Source organism: Grampus griseus, assembly GCF_964374135.1.
Source record: "Grampus griseus genome assembly, chromosome: 18".
NCBI classification, from domain to species: domain Eukaryota; kingdom Metazoa; phylum Chordata; class Mammalia; order Artiodactyla; family Delphinidae; genus Grampus; species Grampus griseus.
The window spans coordinates 23163773-23179458 of NC_139012.1; positions in this window are offsets into that span (position 1 = coordinate 23163773).

The following is a 15686-nucleotide window of genomic DNA, read 5'->3' on the forward strand; positions in this document are numbered from 1 at the left end:
AATTTTTCATGAAAGGCAGGCATGATGTCTCAGGTAACAGAAACTGAGGTAAAAGATCTTCAGTATAAGTCTTTATGTTAATCTGGCTAGAAATTGAGCTTTTTGTAATGTTTGCTGCAACTGTAGGATGCCAGATGCTTCAAATTCCTCTAGTGTTTTATGGGAGACATTAGATCCTATGCCTTACAGATTATTCAGCTATTATCTACTGACATTAGACTGGAGTCCTGCTGATGTGATGAGGTGGGTGAGGTAAGAGGATGCAATCTATAATGTTATGATTAATTCTTAGTATTTTAGTGGCTGGAGTTAGCTAAATACCCTTCCCCCTAGGTAGAATGAGATTCTGTTAAAGTCTTTTTTTCTTCTGGAGAACGATCTCAGCATATTTCAGAATGGGTCCTTTCACTTCCTTCCGTCAGATCCAAGAGAGGATTTTTCTTGGCTTTTCACCATGAGTACCTGGTGGGTTTCCCTGAGGTAACATGTACAAAAGTGTTGGGCTCTCACCGTAAGGCTAAGGCCTCCAGGGGTTTCTGACTCTCCCATTAGTCCACGCTCAACCTCCAGCAATTTGTCAAAATTATCACTTAAGGGTTTCTAACAGTATCAATTCCCGTAATTTCTGCTTTAAGTAAGCAGATCTCAATTTTGAATGTATATATTCACCTGCCTCTCCAGATTTTGGGTGGTTAGTCCTGCAACTTAAATTCTCTCTTGGGTTTAAGAAGAGACATACATTAATTTTCAGTTTGTTCAGATGTTTTCTTGCTGTAAGGATGAAAATAATAACTCCTGAGCTCTTCTTGGAAATAAAACAGGAAGTCTCATATTCTTAATTTGAATAATACCTTTTGATATATTTTTCTCATTAGAATAAACATCTTACTTTCATGTACTAACTTTATATTTGCATAATTTTACTTCTACACTCTATGCAGATAAAATTCATTTAAATCAATCACTACATATTCTAAGATTATAGGAGTAAATTTCATCAGTAAAAAAACCAATTTTTAAAACTAATTATACTGATAGCAACTGCTTTAAACTAGATTAAAAGAGATGCTTAAAGCCTACCATTTGAAATTTGGCTGCCCATAAAAGAGTATCTAGAAATATAAAGGATTTGAGTAGCATTGGGTTAGGCCTGTGAACACTGAGCTATTCAGAAGAATTTGATATGAAACAAAGTGGTTCAAAAGAGCCTCATATGGCTTACCGTCAATGGCAGCCAACAGAATACCTACAAATATCTTAAATTGTCATCTATTCTAGGTTTAGTGGTAGACAGTAGGTATCAAGAAGTAGTATCTGCAGTCTATAAAATAGAATCATAATATGGGTGATGTTCCTTGGCATAAATCTAAGAAGGCAAAGAACTCCAATTTCTCATTTTTAAATGTTAAGCTGGATAATACATAAAGAAAATTTATTTGTGTACTGTAAGACTTTTCCTTGTCTCACTTGGAGGTCCAGAGTCCTCTTTGGGAATCTGTAGTTTGGCAGACTTCATATTGAGTAATTTTTGCTATTAGAACTTTTTGGTTCAGTTGTATTTTCCATATTATAATCTATCTAATTTATTCCCTGAAAAGTATATTACTATTAATTACAAATTAAAATGGAAAATGGAGGAAGAAAAATCAAGGACAATTTTTAATTTAGAAACTGGAGGCCAAATAGTTTAAATGTCTTTGACTATTTATTATATACTAGTATCTCTTTTAAGATTTTCAGTGGAATGATTTTAATGACGTGCTCTTTACAAGTCCATTATATAATAACATAGACCTTTCATTAATGGTAAAAATGATGGAACCAAAGTAAATAGAGAATATTTTTAGAGATCTTCCCTTTTTCAAAGCTCAAGATGTAATGTCCTGGTGTTGGTAAAAGAGATGATTTACTTTTTGTGAGTGGAACTCAAAATTGATTAAGACAAATGTGAGAACTAAAACCATAAACTCTTAGAAGAAAACACAGGGAAAAAGCTCCTTGACATTGATATTGGCAATAATTTTATGGATATGACAGCAAAAGCATAAGCAACAAAAGCAGAAATAAAACTAAAAAGGTTCTGCAAGCAAAAGAAACAATAAAAAAAATGAAAAGGCAACCTATGGAATGAGAGAATATATTTATAAGCCACATATCTGATAAGAGGTTAATATCCAAAATATATAAGTAACACAGAAAACTCAGTAATAACAATAATAATAATAGGCAAAGAACCTAAATGGATATTTTCCAAAGAATATATTCAACTGGGAACAGATACATGAAAAGGTGCTCAACATCACTAATTATCAGAGAAAACCACAGTGAGATATCACCTCATGCCTGTTAGAATAGCTATTATCAAAAAGACAAGAGGTGACAAGTGCTGGCAAGGATGTGGAGAAGAGGGACCATTGGTACACTGCTGGTGGGAATGTAAATTGGTACAGCCACCAATAGAGGGTCCTCAAAAAATTAAAAATAGATATGTTCCAGCAATTCCACTTCTGGGTATGTATCCAAAGGAAATAAAAGCACTGTCTTAAAAGGAAATCTGCACCCCCATGTTCACTGCAGCATTATTTACAATAGCCAAGACATGAAAGCAACCTAAGTGCCCATCAATGGATGAATGGATAAAGAAGATGTGGTATATATAAAATGGAATATTATTGAGCCATAAAAAGAAAGAAATCCATTTACAAAAACAAAGATGAAACTTTGAGGGTATTACATTGAGTGAAATGTGTCAGACAGAGAAAAACAAATACTATATGATCTCAGTTGTATGTGGAACAAAAAAACAAACACAGGAACAGAGAACAGATCGGTGACTGCCAGGGACAGGGGGTGTGGGTGAGGGAAATGATTGAAGGTACTCAAAGGGTACAAATTTCCAGTGATAAGATGAATAAATTTTAGGGATGTGATATATGGCATAACAATGCAGTACTGTGTACTTGAAAGTTGCTAAATACATCTTAAAAGTTCTTATTACACACACACACACACACACACACACAAATGTAACTATGTGAGGTGATAGACATGTCAACTAACTTTATCTTGGTAACCATTTTGCAATATATACCTATGTAAAATCACACCTTAAACTTACACAATACGTCAGTTACATCCCAATAAGTTTGGAATTTGTTTTTTAAAGGGGTAGTTTAGTTATGTGGGATTTATATCACAGAAAGGAAGAGAAAAATGATTAGATATTAAAGAAGCATTCTAGGTGAAAATTAGATAGCAGATTGAGCACGTATGTTTTTTTGCTCTTTAGTGTGACATATAAACAATAGACACTCTATCACTTAACAATTAAGAAGTTTACAGGTGTCTGCAACAGTCTTCCTGAGAGAAAAACATTTTAAGTCAGATTTGCAGATAGCAATAAACTTGAATTGGTAGAATTAGATACACAGAATTAGTGAGACCAAACTTTGAGTTGAGGGGAATTACTTGAGAACAGGCACAAATAATTAGGGTTGAGCAATCATGTTGGACAAGACCACTGATCAAACTAGGGTAGGACATATTAGTGAATAAAGGGCTTCCCTGGTGGCGCAGTGGTTGAGAGTCCGCCTGCTGATGTAGGGGACACGGGTTCGTACCCTGGTCCGGGAAGATCCCACATGCCGCGGAGCAGCTGGGCCCGTGAGCCATGGCCGCTGAGCCTGCGCGTCCGGAGCCTGTGCTCCGCAACGGGAGAGCCCACAAGAGTGAGAGGCCCACATACCGCAAAAAATATATATATGTATATATTAGTGAATAAAGAGAGGTAATTTAGTTGGGGTGAATTTACTGTGTAAAGAACAAGATGACCGTTCAGATATTAAACGTAACAGATGAAGAACTAGAAAGAAATATCGAACACTTAATTCTAATTATTTGCCTAGCACTTTATAGTACATATAATACATGTAATATGATTTTTAAAATCAAATTGACTCTTAATTCTTCAACATAATTGGAACAGAATATAAAGCTCAAAAACATTCACAAATGTACAGTAAAATAATTTGTGACAAAGTCGATAGTGCAGTACAGCAGGCAAAGGATACATTTTCAATCTATGAGGCTTTATCAACTGGCTATCCACTTTTTTAAAGGTATGAATTTTTATCTCTCACTCCATAGATAAAAAGCAAGTTCAGATGGATTGTAGATTTACATATGAAAAGTAAAATAATAAAGTTTCCAGAATGTAGCAGATAAGAATATCTATAATTATGGAGTAGGTAGATATTGTTAAAGTGATGCAGTCAGTAATTAAAGGAAAAATAATAAATTTTACTACATTAATGGTAAGAACATCTTTTCATCAAAAATTACCAGTACAAAAGTGAAAAGGCACCCCATATTGTGGGAGAAGATATTTCTAACACATAAATCTGATGAAGATTTCACAATATTTAAAGAACTATTCTAAATAAATATGTGGAAACTTCTTCTAAATAAATAAGAAAAAGGTCACCCTAGATATGAAAAAAAATGAGGAAAAAACTCAAACAAGCACTTCACAACAGAAGATAGCTAAATGGCCAATAAGCATTAGAAAATGTGCACAACTTCATTAGTTGCCTGGGAAAAGAAACACCTAAAATTAAAAACTAAAACTGACACCACCTCATATTCAGTAGAATATGTAAGATAGGAAAGACTAAAATGTCAAGTACTGGCAGGTATGGGGAGCAAATCAAACTCATATATTCTTTGTTGGGGAGTAATTTGGTATAAGCGCTTTGGCAAAGAGTTTAGCTGAATCTACTAAAACTAAATTTACTAAACCCTTGACCCAGCAATTGTGCTCCATAGTATATATGAAATAGAAATGTGTCCCAAAGTTCACCAAATATAGATATGACTTTTACAGAACTATTAAAAATAGCCAAATATTGGAAATGACAAAAATATTCCTCACTATTGGATTGCATAGTTATGCTATAGCATATTCATTCAATGAATGAGTAAACTATACAGCAGTAAGAGTGAAAAAATTACAATTACATGCAATGACATGGATGAGTTTCACAAATAAAATGTTGAGCAAACTAAAACAGTCAAAGAGCATGCTGCATAATTCCATTTATCTAAAGTAGCAGAGTGAGAGAGAGAGAACAAAACATATGTAGGGTGGCAGCAGTTAACTTAGTGGCTATCTTTGGTGGACTGTAGGCTTGGATGGAGACAGGGGGCTTCTGGTTTGGTCTGTGTTCTATTTTTTTTATCTGATTTCTGTTTACATGGATGTATTTACAGGGCAAATTCATCAAACTCCATAGTTATGATGTGTGTACTTATTCTATATGTGTATTTTACTTGAATAAAAATTTTAAAAAGGCACGGCCATGGACATAAGCGCCCAGGATTGCTGATAGAAACTCTTGTTTTACAAGTTCTGTAATCCATGATTTCTTTTTTCTTTTTCTTTTAAAATTTAAATCTCTCAAAGACAAATTCTGCTTGCCATTTTAATTAAAATAAATGAGTTTGAGGTCATATCTGTCCAAGATTAATCATATGAAAAGGAGGTATTCCAGAGGACAGATAATTTAGGATATATTTGAAAGGTAGTGAGTAGACTGGTATGATTAACTCAGGTGTTCCAGAAAGAAATGATGCAAGTGATGAAGTAATAAAAAAGGAAACATAATTTGGTTTCAAGTGATGAAAATGGAAAGGTAATTTAGATTCAAGTAATTGAGATCTTTGAATGTTATGCTAAAGAATCTGGCTGTATTTTATAGATAATGAGGCACACAGAAGCTTTCTGAAAAGGAAAATGACAGAATGTTACCTGTTTTTATGAAGATAACTCAGATGACAGTGTGAAAAACCGATTAAAAAGATTAGAATCCAGTGACCTGGAGATTAATTGGATAGATATTGCAACAGATAAATCAGATGATGAATATCTGAACCAGATACTTACAAGAAGAAACTTTAAAAGAGAAAGGCAGAGAATTTTTTAAAATGTAGTAGTAAGAGAATTAACAGAATTTAGCAGGTGATTAGATACGGGAAATGGGAATGAAATGCTTGAAGTTAACTTTAGTATTTCTAATTGGTGAAAAAAGCAAGTAAAGAATTTCATTAGCAGAAACAATAAATAGAAAAGAACACCTTTAAAGAGAAGCTAATGAATTCATCTTAGACCATTGGAGTCTAGTATAATGGAGGTTGGTATAATGCCAGTTTGAACTAGAAATGAAGAGCTGGGGTTTAGAAGGCAGGTTTGGATGAAGATGTGAATTTGGTAGTTTTGGCCAAATGTCATCTTTGAAACCATATAAATGATTTCCCAGAATCTACCTGTCAGATTGACTATTACCATTGTCTCTTATTGTGTTGATATAATTTTGTCTTAGCCAACTTTATGTGTATGTTTCTGGACTCTCCATATGAAAGCAATATTTCATATTTATTTGTATATTCTTCCACATGACCCTACAAGGTGCTGATCCCAGAGTGGTCGTTGACTACTAATTTTTTGGTGATTTGACCTTTTGGGTATCTGGCAGGCTCATGCTTCTATATTCATTCTGAATTTTACAACTTTCAAATATTAATACTATCAAATGTATCACTCAGCTCCTCAAATATATAACAGAACAACCTACATTATATAATTTATTTTTATAATGGCAAATATGTTTCAATAGCTTTGAAAAAATTAATTAGATCCTATAGTCAAATAAAATCTGGTTACTATCAATACTAGGGATACTGGTTAATTTTTGCCTTCATTATTCTCCACATAGATTATTGCATTAGCCTCCAGCTCTGTCTCTTTTTCTTCAGTCTGATTCTACATTTCCTTTTCACTCTGTAGCCAATAATCTCTCTGCCTATAATTTGGACTCCTGCTTCAGGGTAGCTGTTAAGAATTTTCTCCAGACATTCTTCTTGTAATCATTCCATATCAGTGCACTTTCTGTGGAATCCTACTTATTAGGATTTACTGAATCAGTTGCAAAACAAAAATCATGACCTTAATTCAGGGAGAAATTAGTTAGGGTTATATTAGTTAGGGTTCTCTAGAGAAAGAGAACTAATAAAATATAGATAGATAGATGTACAGATATATATGTGTATATATATATGTGTATGTATATATATATATACACATATATATATGAAGAGATTTATTATAAGAAACTGGCTCACACAATTATGGAGGCTGACAAGTCCCATGATTGCCATCTGCAAGCTGGATACCCAGGAAAGTCAGTGGTGTAATTCAAACTGAGTCCAAAGGCCTGATAACTGGGAACAGACAAGGACAGGGGATCAATGTCCCAGCTCAAGCAATCAGGCAAAAAAGGATCAAATTCTTCCTTTCTCCACCTTTTTCTTCTATTGAGGCCTTCAACAGATTGCATGGTGTCCGCCCACATTGTGGAGGGTAAACTGCTTTACTGAGTCCACTCATTCAAATGCTAATTTCATCCAGAAACACCCTTACAGACATAGTCAGAAATAATGTTTAGCCAAATATCTGGGCACCTGGGATCCAGTCAAGTTGACATAAAATTAACCACCGTAGTGACTGTGTTCCAGGAGCACATTATTAGGGATATTGTTTTATTATATGGAAATCCTATTTTCTCATGATTGTCAGATAATGTACTAATCCTTTTCCCAGAATAGAGACTTACCCTTTAAAATTAAACATTTAATGTGACCTTGGTTTTACCATTTTAGTGGAAATCTTTCCAAAATAGATTATACATGTTCTTGCCTTTTAAATAACATGTACTGAATATAATTTTAACTTTCATGGAATGACTCAGGACCTTTGTTAACAGCATCTATTGACTCTATCTACCTCTTCATATCACCCTTACCAGTACCACTCTGGCCCACACAAATGCTGTACCTACTTACAATTTCTTCTGCTCTGAATGATACTCTAATACATTTCCTAAATTTTGCCACTCAAAACTACACACACACACACACACACACACACACACACACATACACAGAAAGACTTCTAATTTACTGCTTCTAATGTGCTACAAACTCGAATAGCAGCTAAAGAATCCACATGGAAATGATGTCTAAAATTAGCATGCATAGGTTCTGAATAGCAGCCTGAAGGGCTTCCTTTAAGGAAATTGTATAATCTGCACATGATTGAATGGCATAAGTTTATTGCTTTCATGTTTTTAACTGTTCTAAATATTTGACATTACTGGAATAGTTATCTCAACGTAAGTGAGGTATTATTTTCTATGGCATATAAGTGGCACTGATGAAAACTCTCAATATAAAAGGTAGCAAGAAAAAGAGACTCATGTGTTGGTGATTTAGTTTTCGAGTAAAATTGTTTCCATTTCCTTTTTTAAAAAATAAGCTTGTTGAACCATTGAAGAATAAACCTGAAGTGCAATCCAAAGCATTTAGCAGATTCCCAATGATTTAAACAATGGAATTGAGAAAATAACAACAACAAAAATAAAACATAATGGAAAATGTATATCTTATCCTGAAGTATCAGAATCAATCCTGTTTAGAAAGGTGAAAACTGAATTTTAAGACATTTGGAAATGGCTCTTTTCATGATGAACATTTTCACCTCACGCCTACATAACAGTATTAAATATCAAAATTAGATTAGTCATCTTCTTTTCACTGGAACTCTAATAAAGAGTTAACAACGCCGGGCTTCCCAGGTGGCGCAGTGGTTGAGAGTCTGCCTGCCGATGCAGGGGACACGGGTTCGTGCCCCGGTTCGGGAAGATCCCACATGCCGCGGAGCGGCTGGGCCCGTGAGCTATGGCCGCTGAGCCTGCGCGTCCGGAGCCTGTGCTCCGCAGCGGGAGAGGCCACAGCAGTGAGAGCCCCGTGTACCGCAAAAAAAAAAAAAAAAAAAAAAAAAAAAAGAGTTAACGCCAAATGAGAACCATAATTTGTTGCATGGTTTAGTGTAAGCAACATTTTATTATTCCAACTTATAATAATAATGGTGATCCATCATGTTTACATAACTCCAACATTCAAAAGAAAATCTCTAAATATAGGTGATACAGGTATTTAGAAACGCCTTCAATAGCTATAGAAGTAAAGACATATGATAACATACTATTAATTGAACAGAGATTAACAGTACTGTGTATGCATTGCTTGACTTGTTAACTTAATTAGTCTAATTTACTGCAACTCATTTAGATTGCTTTATAATAGGGAAACCAAGATTATAGCTAGTGGATTGAGCCAAAGAAACATTTCATTATATTGGATTCTGAGATAGAGGTACAGTTTTAGATTGTAAGACTAAGTAGTGGGGCATTTTCATGTATAACGTTTGGTACTAAATGATGCAGTGACAATTATAATCCATGAGTAAAAATTAGGTCTCTGCAGTAGCCATATGATATCAATCCATTGAGCTATTATAGAGGTACTTCATTTATATATCACTCACTCTTCAGAGTAATTTATGGTAAGATGAAATGAAATTTATCTTCAGCTCATCTGAAGAGACAATAACTGAAAGTCTGAGAAAATATCATTTTTTTCAGAGTATACCCATACTGGGGCATAATTCATCATTGGAGATAGGCTCTCCTACTTAGAGGTTATGACATAAGTCATATCCAAGATACAAAAATTAAATGCTATTCCTTGCTGGTGTTTTCATACTAAAGCTTGACTATTAAGAAACTAGTAGGACCAAGTGTTTTTTTCTATAAAGAAGATGATGAACCTTAGAAAATAGAGATGACAGCTTCCAATTGTTTCTACCTATCAATCAGTGTGACATTAAAATAATGGAAACCCTATGGACTCCTCATCAAAATAATGCTGAATTAAGAATGTGTTCAGGGACTTCACTGATGACACAGTGGTTAAGAATCCGCCTGCCAATGCAGGGGACATGGGTTCGAGCCCTGGTCCGGGAAGATCCCACATGCCACGGAGCAACTAAGTCCGTGCACCACAACTACTGGGTCTGTGCTCTAGAGCCCACAAGCCACAACTACTGAGCCCGTGTGCCACAACTATTGAAGCCCACACGCCTAGAGCCCATGCTCCGCAGCAGGAGAGGCCACTGCAATGAGAAGCCGGTGCACGGGAAGGAAAGTAGCCCCCACTCGCCGCAACTAGAGAAAGCCTGCACGCAGCAACAAAGACCCAACGCAGCCAAAACTAAATAAATTTATATATATATAAAAAGAATGTGTGCAGAATTCCCTATATGCTAGAGAGACCTCTAAGAACATGACTTTGCAGGATGAAGAAAAATGCTGTCAGATTCTTACAAGGCTAGGTGACATTAAACCCCTCATATAAATACCTGTGCTCAGTGCTGGTTAGATGGGGTTTCTTCTATTGTGAATATTTAAAAAAAATCAAAACTCAAACCATGATTGTTTCCTATATCTTTCTCATCATCATAGTCAGCGTTTCTTTCATGTATGTGTCAGGTCCTTTTTTATATACTTAACAACTTAATATGTATTAACTCCATGACTCTTTGTAATAACCTTATAAAATAAATATAATCCTTATCCTCGTTTTGATAAAGATCATGAGGCATAAAGAAGTTAAGTAGCATGTTCAATATCGCCCATCTAATAAATGGTGGAGTTGAATTTTCAATACAAGCAGCTGTTTAATTGCTGGAAAAGACCCAGATTTAGTATATCTCATAAATGAGCAAGAGTAAATTCAGAAACTTCTAAATTTACAACATATTTTTACATATTTATTAACATGGCTAGTGTTAAATTTAATGGTTATTTCTTAAAATATACATTATAAATATAACAAAGTAAGTTGTTTGCAAAATAATGCCACCGTTTTGTATTCTATTTTGTGTATTTCCTCCTTTTATAACTAATCATTTGAATTTAACTTCAGTGATGCCATATTTTTCCATTTTGTCACTCTTTTTTCATTCTTCATTTAACTTAATCAATAGCATAGTATATTGCTGTCATTTCTAGTTTTCCACCCAAAAGTCTTTTACTAGGACACACACACACACAATTGGGGCCTTTTATTTCAGTATTTTGCTCTAAATTTATTTAAATTTGGCAACACATTTAAAAAAATATTTTAAAAACTTTATTTTTAGAGCAGCCTCAGGTTCAGAGGAAAATTGAGAGGAAGGTATAAAGATTTCTCATTTACTCGCTACCTCTCCCCCAACAAACATGGCCTTACCCATTACTAACATCCCACACCAGAAGGTACATTTATTATCAATGGATGAAGCAACCTTGACACATCATAATCACCCAAAGTCTATAGTTTACTTAGGATTAACTCTTGGTATTGTACATTCTGTGGGTTTGGATAAATGCATAATTGCATGCATCCATCATTATAGTATCATGCGAAATATTTTCACTGCCCCCAAATCATCTGTGCTCCACCTTTTCACCCATCCCCTCTGAACCCCAAACAACTGCTGATCTTTTTACTGTCTCCACACTTTTACCTTTTCTAGAAAGTCATATAGTTGGAATTATACAGTATGTAGCCTTTTCAGATTACCTTCTTTCACTTTGTAATATGCAGTTAAGATTCCTCCATGTGCTTTCATGGCTCAGTAGCTCATTTCCTTTAAGCACTGAATAATTCCTTTGTTTGAATGTACTGCAGTTTATCTATTTATCTACTGAAGGACTCCTTCGTTGCTAAAAAGTTTTGACAATTATAAACAAAGCTGCTTTAAACATCTGTGTGCAGGTTTTGGTGGGGACGTAAGTTTGAGACTGGTTTGGGAAAATACCAAGGAGCATTATTATTGGATCCTATTGTAAGAGTATGTTTGGTTTTGTAAGAAACCACTAAACTGTATTACAAAGTGGCTGTACAATTTTGCATTCCCGTCAGCAATGAATGAGAGTTCCTGTTGCCCCACATCCTTGTCAGTGTTTGGTGTTGTCAGTGTTTTAGATGTTGGCCAAAAATGTGTAGTGGGATCTCACTGTTGTTTTTATTTGCATTTCCTGATAACGTTTAATGTGGAGCATCTGTACATATGCTTATTTGCCATCTGTACATTTTCTTTGGTAAGATCTGTTAAGGTCTTTGGTTCATTTTTTGAATCAGGTTATATGTTTTCTTATTTTGAGTTTTAAGAATTCTTTGCATGTTTTGGATAATACTCCTTTATTACATGTATCTTTTGCGAATATTTTCTCGCAGTCTGTGGCTTGTCTTCTCATTTCCTTGACATTGTCTTTCACAGACCAGAAGCTTTTAACTTTAATGAACTCTGGCTTATCCATTCTTTCTTTCATGGATCATGCCTTTGGTGTTATATCTAAACATTTATCACCATACCCAAGACCATCTAGGTTTTCTCCTATGGCATCTTCTCAGAGTTTTATAGTTTTGTGGTTTACATTTAGGTCTATGATCCATTTTGAGTTAAATTTTATGAAGGATGTAGGGTCTGTGTCTATATTCACATGGATGTAATAGTTGGTCCAGCACCATTTATTGAAAATACAATCTTTACTACTTTGTCAAAGATCAGCTAATTATATTTATGTGGGCCTATTTCTGGGATTTCTGTTCTGTTCCATTGATCTATTAGTTGATATTTTCACCAATACCACACTGTCTAGATTACTGTGTCTTTAGAGTAAGTCTTGATATTGGGTAGTGTCAGTCCTCCAACATTTTCTCCTTCAACATTGTATTGGCTATTCTGGATCTTGCCTCTTACACAAACTTTAGAGTCAGTTTGTCAATATCCACAAAATAATTTTCTGGCATTTTGGTTGAGATTTAACTCAATCTATAGATCAATCTGGGAAATGCTGACATGTTGACAATATTGAGTTTATTGATCTTTTGAAAGAATCAGCTTTTGGTTTTGTTGATTTTCTCTATTGATTTTCTATTTTTTCTTTCTTTAATTTCTGCTCTAAATTTTATTATTTCTTTTCTTGTGGTTACTTTGGATTTGATTTTCTCTTTTTTTTCAAGTTTCATTATGTGAAAACTGAGATTATTATTTCAGACTTTTTCTTCTTTATAGTATATGTATTCAATGCTATAAATGTCCCTCTAAGCAATGCTTTCACTGCATCCCACAAATTTTGATAAGTTGTGTTTTCATTTTTCTTTTGTTCCAAATATTTTTAAATTTCTTCTTTCACCCATGTGTTATTTAGAGGCATGTCATTTAATTTCTATGTATTTGGGGATTTTCTGGTTATCTTTCTGAATATTGATTTCTAGTTTAAATCCATTATGGTTTAAGAGTAGATATTGTATGATTTCTATTCTTTTAAATTTGCTAAAGCATGTTGTGTGGTTTTGAATGTGGTCTGTCTTGGCAAAGTGAGCTTGATAAGAATGTGTATTCTGCTGTTGTTAGATGAAGTATTTACATTTTTTAGATTTTTTTTTGAAAAAAATCAAGCATATAGAAAAGTAGGAAGTAAGATATAATAACCCCCTATTTAAGCATGCTCAACTTCAATGGTTATCAACCTTTGGCCATTATTGTTTTCTTCTGTACACCATCCACTTCCCTCCACCATAAGATATTTTTAATCATACCCAAGACATCATTTCATTCCATCCACAACTTGCAAAACCAGTGGTAACATTTTTCAAGAATTTATTTTGGCTATTAAGTAATAATTTATTTCAGATACCCTTCTGTCTAGCTCTTACAGAAATATAAATTAAAAGTGAAAGCACATGTATCTGGGAATTACCACCTTTGTAAATTTCACAATGTTACTTTTTTTCACTATTCCCCAACTTACTTATCTGTAACATGAGAAAAGTTTTATAAACCTCACAATTTCTTATAAAGATAAAATGGCAAAAGGTGTATGTATGTCATATAAACAGATGACTCAATTTAACATGAATTTGAAGTGAAGGGGATGATTAATAAATAGAGAATAATATTTTATGCTTAAGCTTCTTTTCTATATATTATAAAAACACAGTCAGAGTACATAGAAATTAAAGAGCTTGTTCATGGATGACTTAATGCAGAAGTTAAAAAATTACTAAGGAACTACCCAAGTCAAATTTTCCAAGAAGGTTATATAAATGATTATAGTGCTAGATTTATATTTAAATATTTTATAAACATTTTATCACCATAGAGATTTCAAAGTTATTGTTTTGCCTTTCGTTTTTACTTTTGTGTATTGTAACAATTTTTAGAGACAGTCAAAAAACAATCTGGATTGTATGCTGCAATTTTCAGTATCTTAGTAAAAACTTTGTTGTCTACAAACAGCATAAGCTTATCACAAAATAGGATTCATCTATCATGTCAACTTTGCCATTTGAAATTTAATTTATTACAAAGAAATGAGTTAAAACCAGAGTGTTCAAAGTATTAAATAAGATAAAAATGAAGAGCCATAAAGGTAAATTAGAAATAATATTTGGAAAAATATTTAGATTTCTGTTTTTTGGGGGTCATTAATTTTTGTGACATTAAAAACATTTACATTTGTTTGTTTAGCACAAAAATCCATCTGTAGTCTTCAACATATTTTCTTTAGAGTTAAGAGTATATAAATATATTTCCTTATAAATTTTATAGTTTTTCTTAAAACATATATATCATAAAGCATATATACGGATCCCATTAATACAGAATAGCTTTTTAGTATCAAAATACATTTTAATATAAATATTACATCAGAATTAACCAATTTGTTATGGGATAATGATGTAAGGAATGATATTATTTGCTGGTAGTATTTTGTAGTTCAAGAATCAGAGAAAGAGTATTCTCAATAACGTATAGAGAGAAATTATATTTAGTAGGAATACATCTGTAAGAAAAAAAATATGTAGAAATAAATTTTGAGGTCATTCAATAAGTAATGTTGATTTTCAAAGTGTATGATGATTCTAATTTTTACCTGAGATAGCAAGTCTCAAATATAAACATAGTCACTACCTTTGTGATATTAGGTTGGTGCCTGTAGCACAAGGAGCTAATGATAGAGATTTAGAAACCTGTGTCAAAAAATCCAACATGCCTTTTAGATTCTGTCGTAGTCAATTTTCATCAACTCAAATAATCACCAAACCAAAGTTAAATTCTATAAAAGCTCTGGTGAAATCAAGATCTACCAAGGTCCCTTTACATATGATTTATGTGACTTAAAAATTAAGCCTAAATGCAAAACAGAATCATGAATCAAGGGGTGGCCCAGAGCTTTTTTTGTGCAAGAGTAGAATTATGATGCCTCAAGAAACAATTCTGCTCTGCAAGATGTGCACATTGCATTAATAGCTTCAAAATGTTTCTAATAAGTTGAAATGGCATAATTATTATAAGTAAATTGAATTGAAAATAAAGCTTTAAACAGTTTACTATTACAATAAAATTGGAAGAAAATATGGACTGTATCTACCACATCTGACAATGTGACAGTTTTTTGTGCTCATAGTTTTCTTGCAAACAACGATGAAAACGTTATACTATATTATAGTATAATAACAATATTATACCATATGTTTTGGATATACAGAAAGGTAGAAAATTGAGTATTTGATATTAGAAAGCATATTTACAGGTGACCTTGAGGTGATAAATCATTTTAACACTTAAATTCTCTTGAGCGATTTTATTTCTTTTTACTTGTATTCAATAAAAATAATAATGGCTGTGTCTTCTAATTTGTTACCAAACAAAGCATAAAGTATTGCCGTGTTGGGAAATT